The sequence below is a fragment of the Lissotriton helveticus genome, chromosome 7 (genome assembly GCF_964261635.1).
Source record: "Lissotriton helveticus chromosome 7, aLisHel1.1, whole genome shotgun sequence".
In the NCBI taxonomy this organism is placed as follows: Eukaryota; Metazoa; Chordata; class Amphibia; order Caudata; family Salamandridae; genus Lissotriton; species Lissotriton helveticus.
In genome coordinates this window covers 839,976,124-839,993,496 of record NC_136068.1, presented here as the reverse complement: position 1 = coordinate 839,993,496, position 17,373 = coordinate 839,976,124, and the positions used below count along the sequence as shown (strand labels likewise).

Here is a 17,373-nt window from a genome sequence, read left to right as displayed (position 1 = left end):
CATGCCCTAGTTGACTGTTGTACAGTAAGCACCAGCACACATAATATAAACAATAGCGAAGTGATTGAGTTTTGGGAAGGCAAATTAAAAGAAAATTACATAGCACAACATTTGACTGTATGTTGTATGTGGTGAAACAACTGCGGAAAGTATTTGATCATCAGTATTTTTGTGATATTTTTGTCTCGAAGTTTAAATTGGAAAGCTCCCTGGGAGCCTGTGGCTACGATAGCAATTGTGGCAGCAGGCACACGTTTTAGATATTTTTATCTGTATGGTAGCTCTTCTACAGTATCACTTATTAAAGCTTTTAAAACCATGTAGAGCATTTGGTTCTATGTGCTAGTACAATACGTTTGCTGAATCACAACACTATACTCTATAGCCTGGAGGAGAAATGGATGACATATATTCTATCTCTCTCTAAATCATAAGTGATGCCGCAGGTTTAGCATCAATTAAATGTGCATGGGAGAAGCCAAGGTGTAGACTCAGCCCAAATGTCTCTGCCATAATATTCCCTCCAAAGACCCCATATCTTTCCAAACTTTCAGGGGCAATCCCTACTTACAGTACACCACTAGTCCTGTCTCCAAGCAGTGATCCAATCCCGGGCTCTAATTTGCCCACGTTGGACTCAGTGAGCTCCTCCAATTACAGCTGATATCTTTTTACCAATCATTCATTCCAGGGCACAGAGGAGAAGTTTGTTCCAGGTGAGATCATGGTTTGTAATGCCCAGAATTGTAGGGTCTTATGAAACACAAAGTCCACCCCCAAAACCCCAGAGAGCTGGTCTGCGACCTCCCTCCTCCAGAAGGTCTAATGGCTACAATCGCAAATTGTGAGCAAAAATTGCCTCCTCCCGGTCCACACTTGAGGCATGTGGTGTGAAAGTCCAGTACATTTTCGCCACTACACTATTACTTAGCAAAAAGACTAAGACAGCTCCTACTGAGATTTTGACTGGACTTATAGCCAAGAATGTTTCAAAGGAAATGTGGCTATAGGACTATTATCAGTGATCACTCCTGCATGAACCAAAAGCATTCCCTACAACATATGTACCTAATTTGCCATATTTCTTCTATTGAGAGAAAAGGTTTGTTGTGGACTTACCTACGCGGTTCAGGTGTTCTAACAGCGAAAGCTGTATTTAACCTGTGCACATCTATGAAGAAAGTAGATTCTCCAAGTTTGGGAAGAGAGACTCTGAATTTCATTAAAGACACGGAGGCTAGAATTATTTTTTTGATAACCAATTTTATTGATTTTAGGTTGTAACAAAGATAACAGCACCATTCAGGAGTACAATGTGAAAGACAAGGCAAGGACGAAAACACATCACGGTGGCATATAGAGGCGGACATACATAGGGAAGATATCGGCATACCCACTCCAATCCCGGACAGCACATCAATCCCCTCTAGTCCTCTATCACTCCGACCCACTTGCCCCACAACCTCTGGCCACATATAGAAGCCTTTCCTGTGTGGCACACCAGTCCACTCCCCTGCGCGCCAATGTGGGTGCAGTAGTGTTCAGCCAGTGAGCTGCAATGTCCCTCTTGGCCAGCACCAGCGCTGTATTAAGAAAGAGCTTCTCAGCCCTGGTACCATTCAGTCCCTCGGTGATGCCCAAAAGTACGTTCATAGGGTCAAGGGGAACCTCCCAGCCCAGGACCTCCGTGAGCTCTCCGGTCACGAATTCCCAATACCTATGGATCGTAGGACAAAGCCATGCCATGTGATAAAAATCTGCCTGGGTGTGAGGGCAGCAGGGACTAGCCGAAGCCTTGCTGAGGAAGAAATTATTTTGTGAGCCATCAAGGCGTCTCTCCAGTCAGCATTCTCCAGGGCCCCAAGCCAACCCTCCCACTTGTCCCGGAGTCGAGATAGTGAGTTGGGGGTATTGTTTGTAAGAGAGCGATAGATGCGGGAGATTCCTCCTTTCCCCAGATTACCAGGCATGACCTGAGCTTCGGGTGGGCTATATTCAGGTAAGGAAGTGCCCTCAGATATAAAGGAGTGGAGGGCATGTCTTAGCTGCAGATATCTGAAGAACTGGGAAGAGTGGAGGGAGTACCGGGCCTGTAAGTCCTGGAAGGAGCGCAAGTGGATCCCACTTCAGACATCACCCAATAGGGAAATCCCAATGAGATCCCAGGGTCGGAATCCCGAAAGGGTAGCAACCTCCCGGAGTTTGGTGCCACACCACAAGGGGGTATACTGGGTCAATTTGTCCGACCAGCGGGTAAGGCGCAAGGAGGCCTGCCAGGCTAAGAGTACTCCGCGTGTGACCTCAGGGAGAGCTTGGGAAACGGCGTTTCCGTACAGCATCCCCATGATATTAGACAGACCCAGGGTGTGCAGTTCCAGACTGTACACCGGGTCGGACCATAGCCATTAAACCAGTCGTGCACAGTAAGGAGCCGAGTCGCTAAATAATAAAGATATAGGCTCGTCATCCCAAGACCTCCGTCAAATGGCGGGATCCGGCATTGGTCCAGGGCCAGCCTGCGCCTCCTCCCTCCCCATAAAAACTTAATGGCCAAACAGTCCATCTCACGGAACCAAGATCTGGAGAAGGAGAGGAGCAATGTTCTGGAGCATGTAATGGAGGCTAGAATTATGCATAAGTCTTTAATTGCCACTCCACTGCAAAACTTCAAAGAAAACAATAACCACACCTAAAATTCCAGAACTAGAATGTCACTAAAGTCTATACAAGTCTCAGGCCAACAACCAGCTTCCTCTCTACAGCTGCTCTGTTGCAAACAAATCCTGAGTCATACTTGAAAATAGCCAAATTATTTATCAAACAGCGCACTACACATAACTCCTGATGGTTATTGAACCTTGGATAGAAAATCGAAGACAACCTTAGCATGTGTTGTAATTTGAAACAGTATTCCATCTGGGTTATGTACCCTATTACTTACCTACCAAGCTCTCACATCTGAAGCTCTCCAGAAATTAAACATAGAAATGTTGCCAACTTACAAGACAGCTGTCCTAAAGATAAATACTTATTGGCAGGCCAACTCGCCAATAAATGAAATATCAAATTTACGTCCCACAAACAATTATACATTCTCCTAGTTGGTCTCTGTAACTTAATGCATTTCATTACTCTACAAATTAAAGAATCTTGTCTGCCCTCATTACGGCCCTTGACCTCTTTTCCAATGTCCTCTAAATCTACAATTTTACAAAATCAGCCACATGAGGCATAGGCCACCAATCTGATCATGCCTGGGCTAAACATGGCCATGCCCTGAGGATCTTTCACGATCCCTTTCTCCTTCCTTAACATCTCTATTTTATCATCCCCAAACACTATAACAGGAGATCGGGGACCAGGGGTAGGCGAAGGAGGAGGGAGGCGTAGCAACTTAGACCGCCTACTCCGAGGATTACCTCTAAACGTCGAAGGAGAATGACACCCGCAGGAACGACTTCTATAGTGGACGCGCGGTCGGTCAACGAAGATACTTCAATGACTGTGACATCCGCTCTTCAATGAGCTTCATGCTATTTTCTCTTCCCGCCTTTGGACGACAAAAGTCACACTCTGAGTCATGGAGCTCGCCCAGACACCACATGCAAACAGAGTGTGGGTCTGTGGTGGACATTTGTCATCCACATAACTCACAAGGCTTGAACTCCGAGGACATTGAAAAAGGCACTCTGCCCGATGAAAACATCAGGTAGGCTGAAAAACGGCCAGAGGAACTGCAGTGCAGATTAGCATTGCTAATGTGGAAAAGTAGGAATTGCCATCAGTGCGTTGGGGGAGGACTTATATGGTCTCCGTTGACGTCACATTTGGAAGACGACGTGACTACAGAATCACTTGACGCCCTCTACCAACGTGCAGAGGTACCGCTGAAAAAATTTCCAGATCCAGTCTGGCGCCTGGGGAGGATTATAAAATAAGTAATCTGAGGCTGGATGTCTATCAGATAGACCTTATGAAGCAGGTTTCTAGGCATTCATAGGGGCCAACTTAAACTCGGAGCCAATCAGCATCAACCAGTGAAACGATTAATAGATAAGATGAAAAGATAACCAGTCAGTTGTTGACTGAATGACATACTGACTGTTCTTAATGACCCACTTGGCTGGGTTGAGAGATCCTCTAGTCAACAAACATGATCATGACATAAACGGGCTCCACATCTGGCCTTTTCCAGTATCCAACCATGCCGAGGAGATTTTGTACTTTCCTAAACTTTTTAGTCTGAAGTCTGATGGTGTCCTTGCTGCATATGTGGTGAAACCCACCAGAGATGGTGAACTTGTCTCCAAGTGGGTGCACTAGTCGTGATGGATTTGTAAATGCTGTAGGTTTAGAAGATGATGTAGGTTGGCAAGAGGAACCAGTGGAGATCCATGAGAATGGGGGACAAGTGATCATATATCTTTGAGCCTAAGATGAGACATGGTGCAGTATGTAGGATGCCCTTAATGGGTGCTAGTGTGGAGTCTGGGAGGCCATGGAGCATGGTGTTACCAGCATCCAGATGCAAGAGTACAAGTGCTTCAACAGCAATACTGAAGTTGCTTTCCAGAAGAAACAGTTTCACTTGCTTTAGAACTGTAGATTACATCAACCTCAATTAATAACCTACTTTCTTACAGTGGCTATGCCGCTTTTTCCGAAGAGCCACCTTTGACTTTAGGTGATTTCTGAGTACGTAGGTTTGAAGTTTTTGTATTTTGTAGTGATGGTCCAATATGCAAAGCAGAGAATCTCGAAATTCAGAAGTATGGAGTTTGCGAGCCAGCGGAACACTTGCAAGGCTGGAGTAATGTGTCCAGTGATTAAAGGTGGAATGGCTGCTGTGTTATGGGATTACTAGAGCATGTGAAGGTAGAAGAAGGGGACCTCCTGGTAGATGATGTTGGCACAGTCTAGAGCGGACACTACAGGGATGATGGATCTCTACACCCACTGAGGGAAACCAACGTGGGGTTATTCTTCAGGAGTTCTGAGAGGAAAGATCTGATCTGACCACTTTGCTAACCTGAGGGATTAATAAAATATCCGTTCCCCAGGAAGGACCATTCTATAAGCTGAATGTGGGAACTGGTACAGCGAATTCCTTCACCTAGAGTTAAATGCTATATTACAAAAAGCAAATCATGCACATTACACAATAAAACTAAACTCCCAGTATTTATCACTACACTCACACTTTGAACTTTTCAACAAACACCTGCCTGTGTTAACCAAATTGCCTGAACTAGCATAGGTACGTAAAGCATCACATTTTAAATTTCTCATGGAAACATGGGATCCTAGTGCCTGTTTCTGAGAAATGGTACACGTTCAAGCACACACAAAGCACTTAATTTATAATTTGACAAGCAGAATGATTGATAAACTAAGAGAATTTATATTTTGGAAACGAGAGATTTTACAATAACAAACTGAGACTTTCTTTTGAACACTGAGAAGCATAAATAAATGGCAGACTTTAGAAAGGTTTCACAAAGCACTGTATAAATCTTAAGTCTCTTGGCAGAAACAATATATAATGTCAGATTGCGGCAAATGATAAACGTAATTTCAAGTACGATGCACAGAAGATTGTGCACTCACAAAGACTGTGGGGTCCAAAAAAACACATGCTTTCCAGATGTAAAAACCGAAGTTGTAATGGAGTGATATTAAAAGGCGTAAATAGATTTAACTTATAAGGAACAGGTGTATGAAAGACACACCACCTCCCTTCTTGTGACTTTGTGCAGGACAACCGTGACTCTGTGAATGTAGAATTTGGACACAGAAGGAATAATACAGCAGTCTAGAACTACTGTGAACACCATTACGTTGTATCAATAACATTTTTAGGTCTGGCTTGGGAACATCTTTAGTTGACTAGCAGCCTAATGTAATAAACCCGATTTATTTCAAGGCGCCCTAACCCCGTGTGGTGGTTCTACTGGTAATCTTAAAATTGTTTCATGGAATGTAGTGGGTTTACGTAATAAGCTCTCCCTACCGGACTGGAATACCTTTATAGATGGTTATGATTTGCGTTTATTCCAGCAAACATGGAGCCTGGAACCTTTGTATAAGCCTGGTTATTATTGTTTCCATTTACCAGCTTCCTCCTCTGGTCGAGGACGCCCATCTGGAGGGCTCATGGTGTGGGTTAAGGCAGCACTTAATTGTAAGATTACCCATCATCAGATTTAATGAGACTCTCCATTAAGGGCTTGAAGGGCAATAACACCTGGGAACTCTTTAACATCTATGCTAGAGGCACCCAAGGGGGGGGCAAAATCTTCAACTATTTCCATTCTTTCTGAAGTGCTTCTCTTCTGTCCTTCAGACTCTTTTGTTCTGGTCGCCGGCGACCTAAATTGTTCATTCGAACCTTGGGCGGTAGATGATACCATGGGAAATTACGATGAGGATGCCAGATGGGGCATACCATCTTTGTCAATTATGCCAGTGAAGAAATGGTCACCGGTTGTCATTCAATTAAATGCCCTAACGCTGGAATTCGGGCTAAGTGCGGTTAATGGACGTACGTCCTCTGATGTAATGGGAGCAAATACATATAATAGGGTCTCTTGTCCCAGTAGAATTGTCTACATATTGGTTGACAAGAGGTCATGGAAGTTTGTAAATTACATGATTATTATACCATCTATAGACAGTGATCACAACCCCTTATCCCTTAATATGACAGAAATGTGGCAAAAGAAGGACTCTACTTCCACCACTGGACCCAGGATGCTAACAAAGGCAGTTATACCATCTAATTGCAATAGGTTCCTTAAATGTCCAAAATTAATTTTGAATACCAAAGATTAAGCACCCTATGGGAAATCTTAAGAGACCAGACTCTTAGGCTTTCTGCAGCTTGTAAGAATGAGGTTGGGCCCCCAATTGTGGTATCAATTTATGTTGATACAATAGATATGATTGGCTCTTCGTCCATTAAAAAGCGCCCTAAGAGTGGCAAGCCAGTTGAGAAGTGGTTTGATAAAGACTGTAGAATGAAAAAAACCAGTTTGATACTTGCCATCAAATCCAATAATTCTGTTGAGGTTCGGTTGGAGAGACTACAGTATAGGCGAGCTATCATAGAGGCGAAGAGGGTATGGGAAGATTCACATTGGGACAGCATAAAGGCAGCGAGCCAGTCCAAGAACGGCAAGCTGTTTTGGGCTCTGGTGAGAAGATCTAATCGTCGTGACCCGGACCAAATTCCTAATCATATAACTGATTGGGAGTGGTTTGAGCATTTCAGGAAACTCTATGTAGGAGATATGGATACCAGTAGATCAGGGCCCTCTAGCTGTTTTATGGCAGCTACACCAATCGCTCAGGGTTCCTTTGTCAAGATAGGGAAGAAAGAGGTGGTGGCTGCTATAAATAAGATTGTACCTGCTAAGGCCCTGGGACAAGATGGTATACCGGGCGACTTATTTCGAGCTAATGTCGAGGACTGGGCCACTTACTTTGTACTCCTTATTAATGCTCTGTTGGAAGGATCCCCGGTCCCAAACTCCTGGAAAGGGGCCGAAGTAATTCCTATCTACAAGAAGGGTTCCAGGGGGGACCCGGCCAACTATCGACCAATAAGTCTTATAGACGCTGGCCAGAAGGTGGTCGGCAGGGTCCTCCTGGAGAGGATCCTCTCATGGGCCGAGGAGAATAATATTATTTCGCAGTTCCAGGCGGGCTTCAGGGCTTGTAAAAGCACCATAGACCAGGCATTTAGGCTGGCACTTCTGCACTGGAAGGTGGTTACCATAGCAAAGGCGGTCTTTATTTAGCATTTATTGATCTGAAGACCGCCTTTGACTTGGTCCCCCGAGACCGCCTATGGCTGGTCTTGCAGGAGATGGGGTTTCCCCTACCTATCCTGAACCTCCTGGCCCGCTTGCATGATGGAAATTACGCCCACATTAGATGGGGTACGCAGGAACAAAAGACAGATAAAATCCCTTTAAATAGAGATGTTTGCCAGGGATGCGTATTGGCCCCTACACTATTCACGCTTTTCGTGAATGGGGTAGTTTCCTTTTTGCATGAAATTAACGCCGATGCCCCAGTTTTAATTTACAACAAGGGGTGGTGATGGACAGAGTCTCTGAATTAAGCAGAATACTCTCAACCAGTCAAGAGATCAGGGCTAGATCCAACACTGTTTTTTAGCTCATTGCACCATCCCAGTTTCAGAACCTGGCTGTATGCAAATTAGTCTGTCCCTGGCCCAGTGCATCATGGGAACAGGGCAGACCAGACTACAAAAGCCAATTCTTACACTGGGAAGGAAACAAGCTTCCGGGGACCGGTTTCTGGCATTTCAGCCGTCTTCGGCCCGGCTTGCTTGAATCCTGATGGTGCAATGAGCAAGGGACTCACATCTGAGTATACCCTTCCACGCTTAGGGTGGACAAAATAATTTACAACAAGGGGTGGTGATGGACAGAGTCTCTGAATTAAGCAGAATACTCTCACCCAGTCAAGAGATCAGGGCTAGATCCAACACCGTTTTTTAGCTCATTTGACCATCCCAGTTTCAGAACCTGGCTGTATGCAAATTAGTCTGTCCCTGGCCCAGTGCATCATGGGAACAGGGCAGACCAAACTACAAAAGCCAATTCTTACACTGGGAAGGAAACAAGCTTCATCAACATCAACATAGAGCCTCAACCTCTAGGCCGATTTCCCCGGCCCTGGAAATTTACGCTGCCAAGGCTGTAGGCTGTGCCCTATATGGAGCCGAACTATGGGGCTTTGGTTGTGTAGACGTACTAGTCACCGCAGAAAACAAGTTCTTTAGGGAGCTTGCTTCCATCCCTAGGGGCACCCCAACCAAGCCACTCCTGAGTGATTTGGGTCGTCGTTCAATCAAGGACTTAATCATGTTGCGACCTCTTTTATACTGGGCTCGGCTATGGCGCACCCCAGAACTAGCTAGATATGCCGACGGCCTAAGAGAGGTAATGAACCTTCAAGGATCTCACAAGATTGGCTGGCTAGTAAATATAAAAAAGCTCCTTCTGGCTACTGGCCTTAAAACTTCATGGGAGTCTGGGGTTGCGCTGACCAAGGCAGAAACTAAGAGAGCCTTTTGGGCATGGGCCGATAACCAGGAGCACAGGGACCCTAATCTGGGCAGGCTGACTGATGCATTTCGTCAGCATAAGCAAGTGCCTCGTTTGGAGCCTTATGTAGATTTTATTCAGATACCGAGAGATAGGGCTCTTTTTATCCAGTTTAGAATGGGTACCCTTCCTCTTCGCGATCGCACAAGCAAATGGAAGCCCCCGCACCAAACGTCCTCGTATTGCCCAACTTGTGCAGGTGTTATTGAAAATATTCCTCACTTTTTTTCGTATGCCCAGCTTATACCAAACCCAGACTGAAGTGGCTTAAACCTGTATGCATACAGCTTGAAACTAGGAACCATTCTGTTGCTCTTAGAATACTCCAAGCTGACGCCAGTACAACCTTGGCCTGTGGGGTGGCAACATTTTTAAGCTGGGCTTGGCTGATAAGACAGAAGGCTATATGACGAACGTGTTTAATTAATAATTCCAAACCTCTTCAAAGCTGCTGTAGTTTAATACATTTTTTAACATACTATTGTAAAAATGATTTTTAGATGAAACTTCTTTTTTTTTTAATACATTTATTATGAAATGTGTTTTAAATTGTAAAAATGCTTTTATGATATTTCATATCGAAATAAAGCTTTGTTGACCAATTTGACAAGCAGAATGATTGATGTTGGCACAGTCTAGAGCGGACACTACAGGGATGATGGATCTCTACACCCACTGAGGGAAACCAACGTGGGGTTATTCTTCAGGAGTTCTGAGAGGAAAGATCTGATCTGACCACTTTGCTAACCTGAGGGATTAATAAAATATCCGTTCCCCAGGAAGGACCATTCTATAAGCTGAATGTGGGAACTGGTACAGCGAATTCCTTCACCTAGAGTTAAATGCTATATTACAAAAAGCAAATCATGCACATTACACAATAAAACTAAACTCCCAGTATTTATCACTACACTCACACTTTGAACTTTTCAACAAACACCTGCCTGTGTTAACCAAATTGCCTGAACTAGCATAGGTACGTAAAGCATCACATTTTAAATTTCTCATGGAAACATGGGATCCTAGTGCCTGTTTCTGAGAAATGGTACACGTTCAAGCACACACAAAGCACTTAATTTATAATTTGACAAGCAGAATGATTGATAAACTAAGAGAATATATATTTTGGAAACGAGAGATTTTACAATAAGAAACAGACTGTCTTTTGAACACTGAGAAGCATAAATAAATGGCAGACATTAGAAAGGTTTCACAAAGCACTGTACAAATCTTAAGTCTCTTGGCAGAAACATTATATAATGTCAGATTGCGGCAAATGATAAACGTCATTTTAAGTACGATGCACAGAAGATTGTGCACTCACAAAGACTGTGGGGTCCAAAAAAACACATGCTTTCCAGATGTAAAAACCGAAGTTGTTATGGAGTGATATTAAAAGGCGTAAATAGATTTAACTCATAAGGAACAGGTGTATGAAAGACACACCACCTCCCTTCTTGTGACTTTGTGCAGGACAACCTTGACTCTGTGAATGTGGACTTTGGACACAGAAGGAATAATACAGCAGTCTAGAACTACTGTGAACACCATTACTTTGTATCAATAACATTTTTAGGTCTGGCTTGGGAACATCTTTAGTTGACTAGCAGCCTAATGTAATAAATTAAAAGATATAGCTAGAGGGTCTTTGGATGAGCCCGGACTTTAGATCAGCCATTTTCATCCACTCGTCTATTCAGATGTCAGTCACGTTTTGCTTCTGAACACATCATATTGCATAGGGCAATGGGTCAGCCTACTTCAATCATTGGTGCCTTTCGCCGGAAAAGATTGCATTTTGTCACGTTCACATCCACCAAAAAGAAATGTGCTTCAGTTGGACCATCAGGTGTCCTTGCCAATACCTTTTTCATTTCTTCCTTTATGTCGATTTAATTTTGTATTTTCTTTTTGAGCTTAGACTTTGACTTCAGGTTACATTAATTCAAAGCCAATAGTGCCCTTTCTTTGCGCCAATAAGAATTTGTGCATACAAACTAAAAGGGTTTCTATAATTTTTCTAAGTACATCTGCTTTCGAAGAGGACCACCATAAACATATGGTGCCAGGTTTAGGCAGAGGTATGTTTTCTTTTATGTTCTTTTATTTTTGCGGCTCACGCTTGCAAAAAAAACCCTGACAAATAACCATTGCACCAGCTTGCTATGGCCAGAACAATTGGCTTTGCCAAAGCTTGTATTTTACAACATCCCTGCCACATTAAGGGACAAATGATGTAAGGAAGTCATTTTGCCAATGCAGTCATAGAGCCTGCTATCCATCGTATGCCCCCTTTACTGCATTCACAATCACAGGCATTCCCTAGTCTTCACAGAGGGGACCCCGTCTCGTTAATATACATGAGGCAGGATTTCTGCCAATGACACTGAATGGCTGAAATGCAATGCGATCACACAGAATGATGGAGCCGCCCTGCAGAATGTGACGAGGGCCCCGGAATCTCCCATATCTGTGGTAGCGCTCTAGTGTTTGGAGAGCGGAACCGGAACCACGTCACCGGACGTGGAAGGCGAGGATGTAGAGTTTTCTCTGGCGCTTGCAGCCAGAAGTAGCCAGCCCCGGCGCTCCCTAGAAATATAATAAAAAATAACTAAACCCCTACAGCAGTGTGTGCATATTTTACAGTGGCGACGAGGCGGGATCCCGGTCGACACCCGACCGATCACGCGACCCCGCAGTTGCACGCATAACGCGTGAGAAACAAAACGGAGCGCGGCAGAGGTGCCGGCAGGACAGAAAAAGGCGCGAAAACGGGCGCCTGCACAGCCACAAGCCAGGAAGGAGCCTCACAGTCATCCCACAGCCCTGTGAAGGTCACAGCACCAGAAAACGACACCCCACGAGGGTGGAGGGCACAGCAACACAGCAGAAGACACCGGAGGGAACAAAAAGAGGTACCCAGCCATTATATCACGGTGAGCCCTCACCAGTGCCTTGGAAACAGAGTATAGGGGTGCACGCTGGCGGAGACTGCAGGTCCATTGACCGTGAAGGCAGGAGGCAGTTCAAGCACGAAATCTAGCACCACAGAGGGTGGACTGGGAGTGGACAGTGAGGGAGAACACAAAGAGGACGAGGAAGGAGATCAAAGCGCCCCAGGGAGTCCCTCCAGGAAGACTGTCGTCACACCTAGGACCAGGAAGACAGCTCCAACCATGGCGAGCCAGAGCACGTCCCTCACCCAACTAGTCCCATTCCTCACGAAAAGCGGAGAACCAGAAAGAAAATGGGAAGACTGGAAGAGGTACTTCCTCAACTATCTGGAAGCGCTAGAAGAGGAAGGCGAAACCGTATTCACGAGTCTGAGGAAAAAGAAAATCCTCCTCCATAACTTAGGTCCAGAAGGGCTCAGGATCTATGACACCATAGTGAAAGGTGAAAGAGCAGCGACGGATACGGAGGTATTTGATCACGCCATCGAAGACCTAGACGCACATTACAGGCCTGTGGTGTGTGTCGCCATCGACAGATTTAACTTCTTCCAGAGGAAACAGAAGAGCGGCGAATCTGTTGATGAGTACGTGGTGGCACTGAGGAAATTGGCAGTCACGTGCAAATTTGGAGGACTGCACGATGAACTCATCAGGGATCAAATCATTATGCATACCTCTAGTACCCACATACAGGAGAAATTGTGGGTGAATGGCGATGCTCCACTCAAGGAGATCTGGGCGATGGTCAAGAAAGCCGAGCTATCGAGAAGATGTGCCCAAGCGGCGAAGAGAGACGCCCAAGAGTCGCAAGCAGTGTGTAGAGTAATGGCGCCAAACAGAAACGATCGGTGGAAGCAAAATGAGATGCGGAAGTCCCAGGGAGGATCTAGAGCCGACGTCTCCACTAAATCACAAGCGGATAGCATAACACACAGAACAGGAAAAACCCAGTGTTACAGGTGTGGAAGCAGTAACCATCTGGGAAACGACAAGGTTTGTCCCGCCTTCAAGGCCAGGTGTTCCTACTGCAACATCTTTGGACACTACGAGAAGGTGTGTCGCAGGAAACCGAAGAATGCAGTAGTGCGTTTGGTTGACCATGATCAGAGAGAGGATTCCAGTGATCAGGAAGACAAAGGTGAAGAGGAAGAACTCCTGTACATTGATGTCCAGGTTCTGGAGATGGATGGTTCCAACACAGACAGGCCCCGTCTCGACATGCACATAGGGGGCATACCGTTGGAGATGATCGCGGACAGTGGAGCACCCATCTCAATTGTTCAGAGACAAGTATGGGAAGACAACTTTGCGGCAAAGATCAAGGAGACACTCCTACCCATGGATGTGAGACCAGTAACGTACACTGGACAAAAGATCCCCATGTTGGGCTACTGCCCGCTTTTGTTTGAGTTTCGAGGTCGCCATGCGCAGTGTAAGCTATATGTCGCAGAGAGAGGCCCGTCTGTTCTAAGTTGGAAGGACCAAGGGGCTTTGGGGATCCAGCTCAACCCCGGAGGCATAGAGAAAATTCTACTCATGGATATGGCGGTCAAGGAAGATGTGCAGCTGTGGAGGAAAACATATCCCAAAGTATTCAACGGACAGATTGGCAAGTACACGCACCTCATCAAACTGAAGGAAGGGGCAGTACCAGTAGTACACAAGGTGAGGAACATTCCGTTCCGCAGCAGAGAAGCAGTACAAATAGAACTGGACAGGTTGGAAAAGGAGGGAGTCATCAGGGCGATAGAGAGCGCGGAGTGGCTGTCTCCCCTGGTTGTAGCCCAAAAGCCCAACGGCAAGGTACGTCTCTGCGTGGACTTAAGGGAGTTAAATAAAAACATTGTCATAGACAAATTTCCCTTGCCGCGAATCAGTGAAATGCTGGCAAAAACGAAAGACGTCACATGGTTTTCCACGGTGGACCTCTCATCAGCCTATCATCAGGTTAAGCTTCATCCGTCGTGCACCCACCTCACGTCGTTCATCACACCCTTCGGGTGCTACGAGTTCGTGAGGATGCCCTTCGGTTTAGCTTCCGCCGCGGCCGTGTTCCAGAAAATCATGCATAACCTCCTAAAAGACCTGAAGGATGTCCTCTTCTTCCAGGATGACATTCTGGTAATGGGGAAGTCGAGGCAGGATCACAACGTGAAACTTCACAAGGTGCTACAGAAACTGCAAGACAGTGGATTGACTGCTGAGTGGACTAAATGCAATTTGGGAGTGCAGTCGGTCACATACCTTGGCCATGAGGTGAGTGGACAAGGTATAACTCCGAAAAAAACAAACATGAGAGCCATCATGGAAGCACCCACTCCGGAGAAGAAGGAAGATGTTCGGTCATTCCTAGGGATGGCCGAGTATTACAGCAAATTCATCCCTCATTTCGCTACAAAGACTCACTACATAAGACAACTGCTCAAGGAGAAGAACAGGTTTCAGTGGGGAAAAGAGGAACAAGACGAGTTTGACGCTCTCAAGCGAGAAATGGGTACAGCCATTCCCCTCAAGGGATTTGACCCCAAAGCAGAGTCTGTTCTCACCACAGACGCCAGTGACCGTGGCCTAGGAGCGGTACTGATGCAGAGAGAGGAGTCAGGAGAGATGTCGACAGTCAGCTTCGCCTCCCGCTCGTTGTCGCCCAATGAGGAGAAGTTCAGTGTGGTGGAGAAAGAGATGCTGGCAGTGGTCTGGGCGGTGGAAAAATTCAGGCAATACTTGTGGGGTGCCAAGTTTCTCGTGAAAACCGATCACAAGCCCTTAGTTCGCGTCCTGACATCAAGCGGACATGACCACGCCACACCCCGGATTGCCAAGATGACTCTAAGGCTATTGGACTATGTCTATGACGTTGAGCACATTCCAGGGCCACAGAACAAAGTAGCCGACTTCCTAAGTAGGGCAGCGGCCATGGAAGAGGCAAGGAATGAAGAAAGGCAAGAGTGGGAAGGATACGTCGTAGCCACCATCCAGGACACGGAGGAGGTGATAAGCGCCCAGGACTGGGAAGAAGCGTACAGGGAAGACACAGACTTGGAGGCTGTAAAAGGATATGTAATACATGGCTGGCCAGAGAAGAGACACTTAAAGGAGGAGCTGAAGAGATACTGGGAAGTCCGAGAGGAACTGTCACTTGCTGAAAACCCAATATTCCTACTCAGAGGGGACAAAGTAGTTCCGCCCAAGAACATTTTGGAAAGGTTGATGTCCTTAATGCATGAAGGTCACCAGGGCATCACAAAGACGAAGGCCTTGGCCAGACAAGCTTACTGGTGGCCAGCCATCGACGCGCAAGTAGAAAGACATGTGCGCTCTTGCGAGTCTTGCGCAAAATCGGACAAGGCCCAGAGCATGATGAGACCCCCACTGGGAAGATTTCCGATTCCAGATGGCCCGTGGGAGATGTTGTCAGTGGACATAATGGGACCAGTCTTGAACAAGGAGGGCACGCAAAAGTACGTGGTGGTCGCCGTGGATAGGTATTCCAAGTGGCCCGAGCTACAAGTCTTGGAACGAGTGGATACTGAAGCGGTGATAAAGTTTCTGCGTACCACCTTTGTCAGCGAAGGCATCCCGAGGATCATCACCTGCGACAATGGACCCCAGTTCACTTCGGAAAAGTGGACGGCCTTCACCAACAGAAACGGAATTGAAGTGAAGCACACCCCGATCTACCACCCGGCGGGAAATGGCCAGGTGGAACGCTTTAATCGCGTGATTATGGGCACCATACAGGCCGCCATTGAAGATGGAAAGGATTGGGAAATAGAACTGGAGAAGATGATTTGGGCATACCGAATCACACCGGGTAGCACGGGCTACAGCCCCTTCAAGATCTTAAGAGGCAGAGAGGCATTCACCAAAGACAATGCAGCATGGAGGAAGTTGATTGTCCAGAGCAAGTGGTCACCGGCGGTGGTCAGGAAAAATCTGGAGAGAGCCCAGGATGTCTACACGGCACACTACAACAGAAGACGGAACACGCAAAGCACAGAACTGGACAAAGGTGATTGGGTGAGGGTGAAGCTAGCCATCATGAAGAAGAAAGGAGAGAGCAAGTTTTCACCTCCCCTCAAGGTAGTGGAGCCCTATGCAAGATCAGCTCTACTGAGCGATGGTAAGATTTGGTCCATGGACAGAATGGCAAAATGCAGCAAGATACTGAAATGGGAAGACGAGGAAGTAGAAGTAACGGAGGACGTCGTAGAGGATGGAGAAAGAGTAAGTGGAGAAGGGCAAGTAGAGCAAGTGAACGGAACGGAAGGACAAACAGCTGTGGGAGAAGGAGTTAGTAAGGAAGCAACGGAAGGAAAGAGCAGAGGCAAGGAAGAGAGTGAGAAGAAGGTCAAGGATGTGGAAGCAGAAGGTGCGAGAAGGAGAAAAGAACAAGAGACTACAAGCGGAGAGAGACTGTTGGAGGGAGTGGAAACTCGAGCAGGTCGGAGAATTAAGGTACCTGAGAGATTCAAGGACTTTGAAATGGACTGGAAGTAAGACTTTTAAAAATGTGTTTATTGTGCATAAAGGGGGGAGATGTGGTAGCGCTCTAGTGTTTGGAGAGCGGAACCGGAACCACGTCACCGGACGTGGGAGGCGAGGATGTAGAGTTTTCTCTGGCGCTTGCAGCCAGAAGTAGCCAGCCCCGGCGCTCCCTAGAAATATAATAAAAAATAACTAAACCCCTACAGCAGTGTGTGCATATTTTACAATATCTCACATATATTCACTGACCAAGGCTGACTGGGGCCGCCTTTGGAGGTTTGGGGCAGACTTGCGTCGCTGGGGCCCGCACTACGCCCCGGATATATAAGCACATGTTTCATAACGTAGAAAAAAAATATGTTAAGTCGCAGGTTAAAAACAGCAACTGCTTTGCCACCCAATCCTTCGTACATCCATTCTCCTCAGTAGTACGAAACACATACAATTTACTCTCCCGGATAGGACCTAACGTTTCATTTATATGTTGTTATTTTCCCGCTGAGGAGAGCGACACTGGACACCTGCCTGAGAATGCAGATTTTTTTTCCCTCCACGATATTTACTACCATTTTTCAGTACATGAAAGGTTTTCTGAGAAGCAGGTATCGTTTGCCTTTCCACCAGTACTGGATAATGTAACACTTGCGCAGCAGGTGACCACCGTTTGGGCAGGGGGAGGGGGAGAGATGTGTGAAATGCATAACGTAAACTAGCCGCGCAGCTCTGGGTGGTGAGAAGACACACTTTAGCTCTTTGATTTGGACCAGACTGACAATTACACGTGCAGAAAACGTCTT

At 46.2% G+C, this 17,373-nt stretch overlaps 1 protein-coding gene across 3 annotated transcripts in view; it reads right to left on the bottom strand.

Moving 5' to 3' along the window:
* Positions 1-17,373, bottom strand: part of RUFY1 (RUN and FYVE domain containing 1) — a 594,809-nt gene that overhangs the window by 355,190 nt on the left and 222,246 nt on the right. The window lies entirely within an intron of this gene.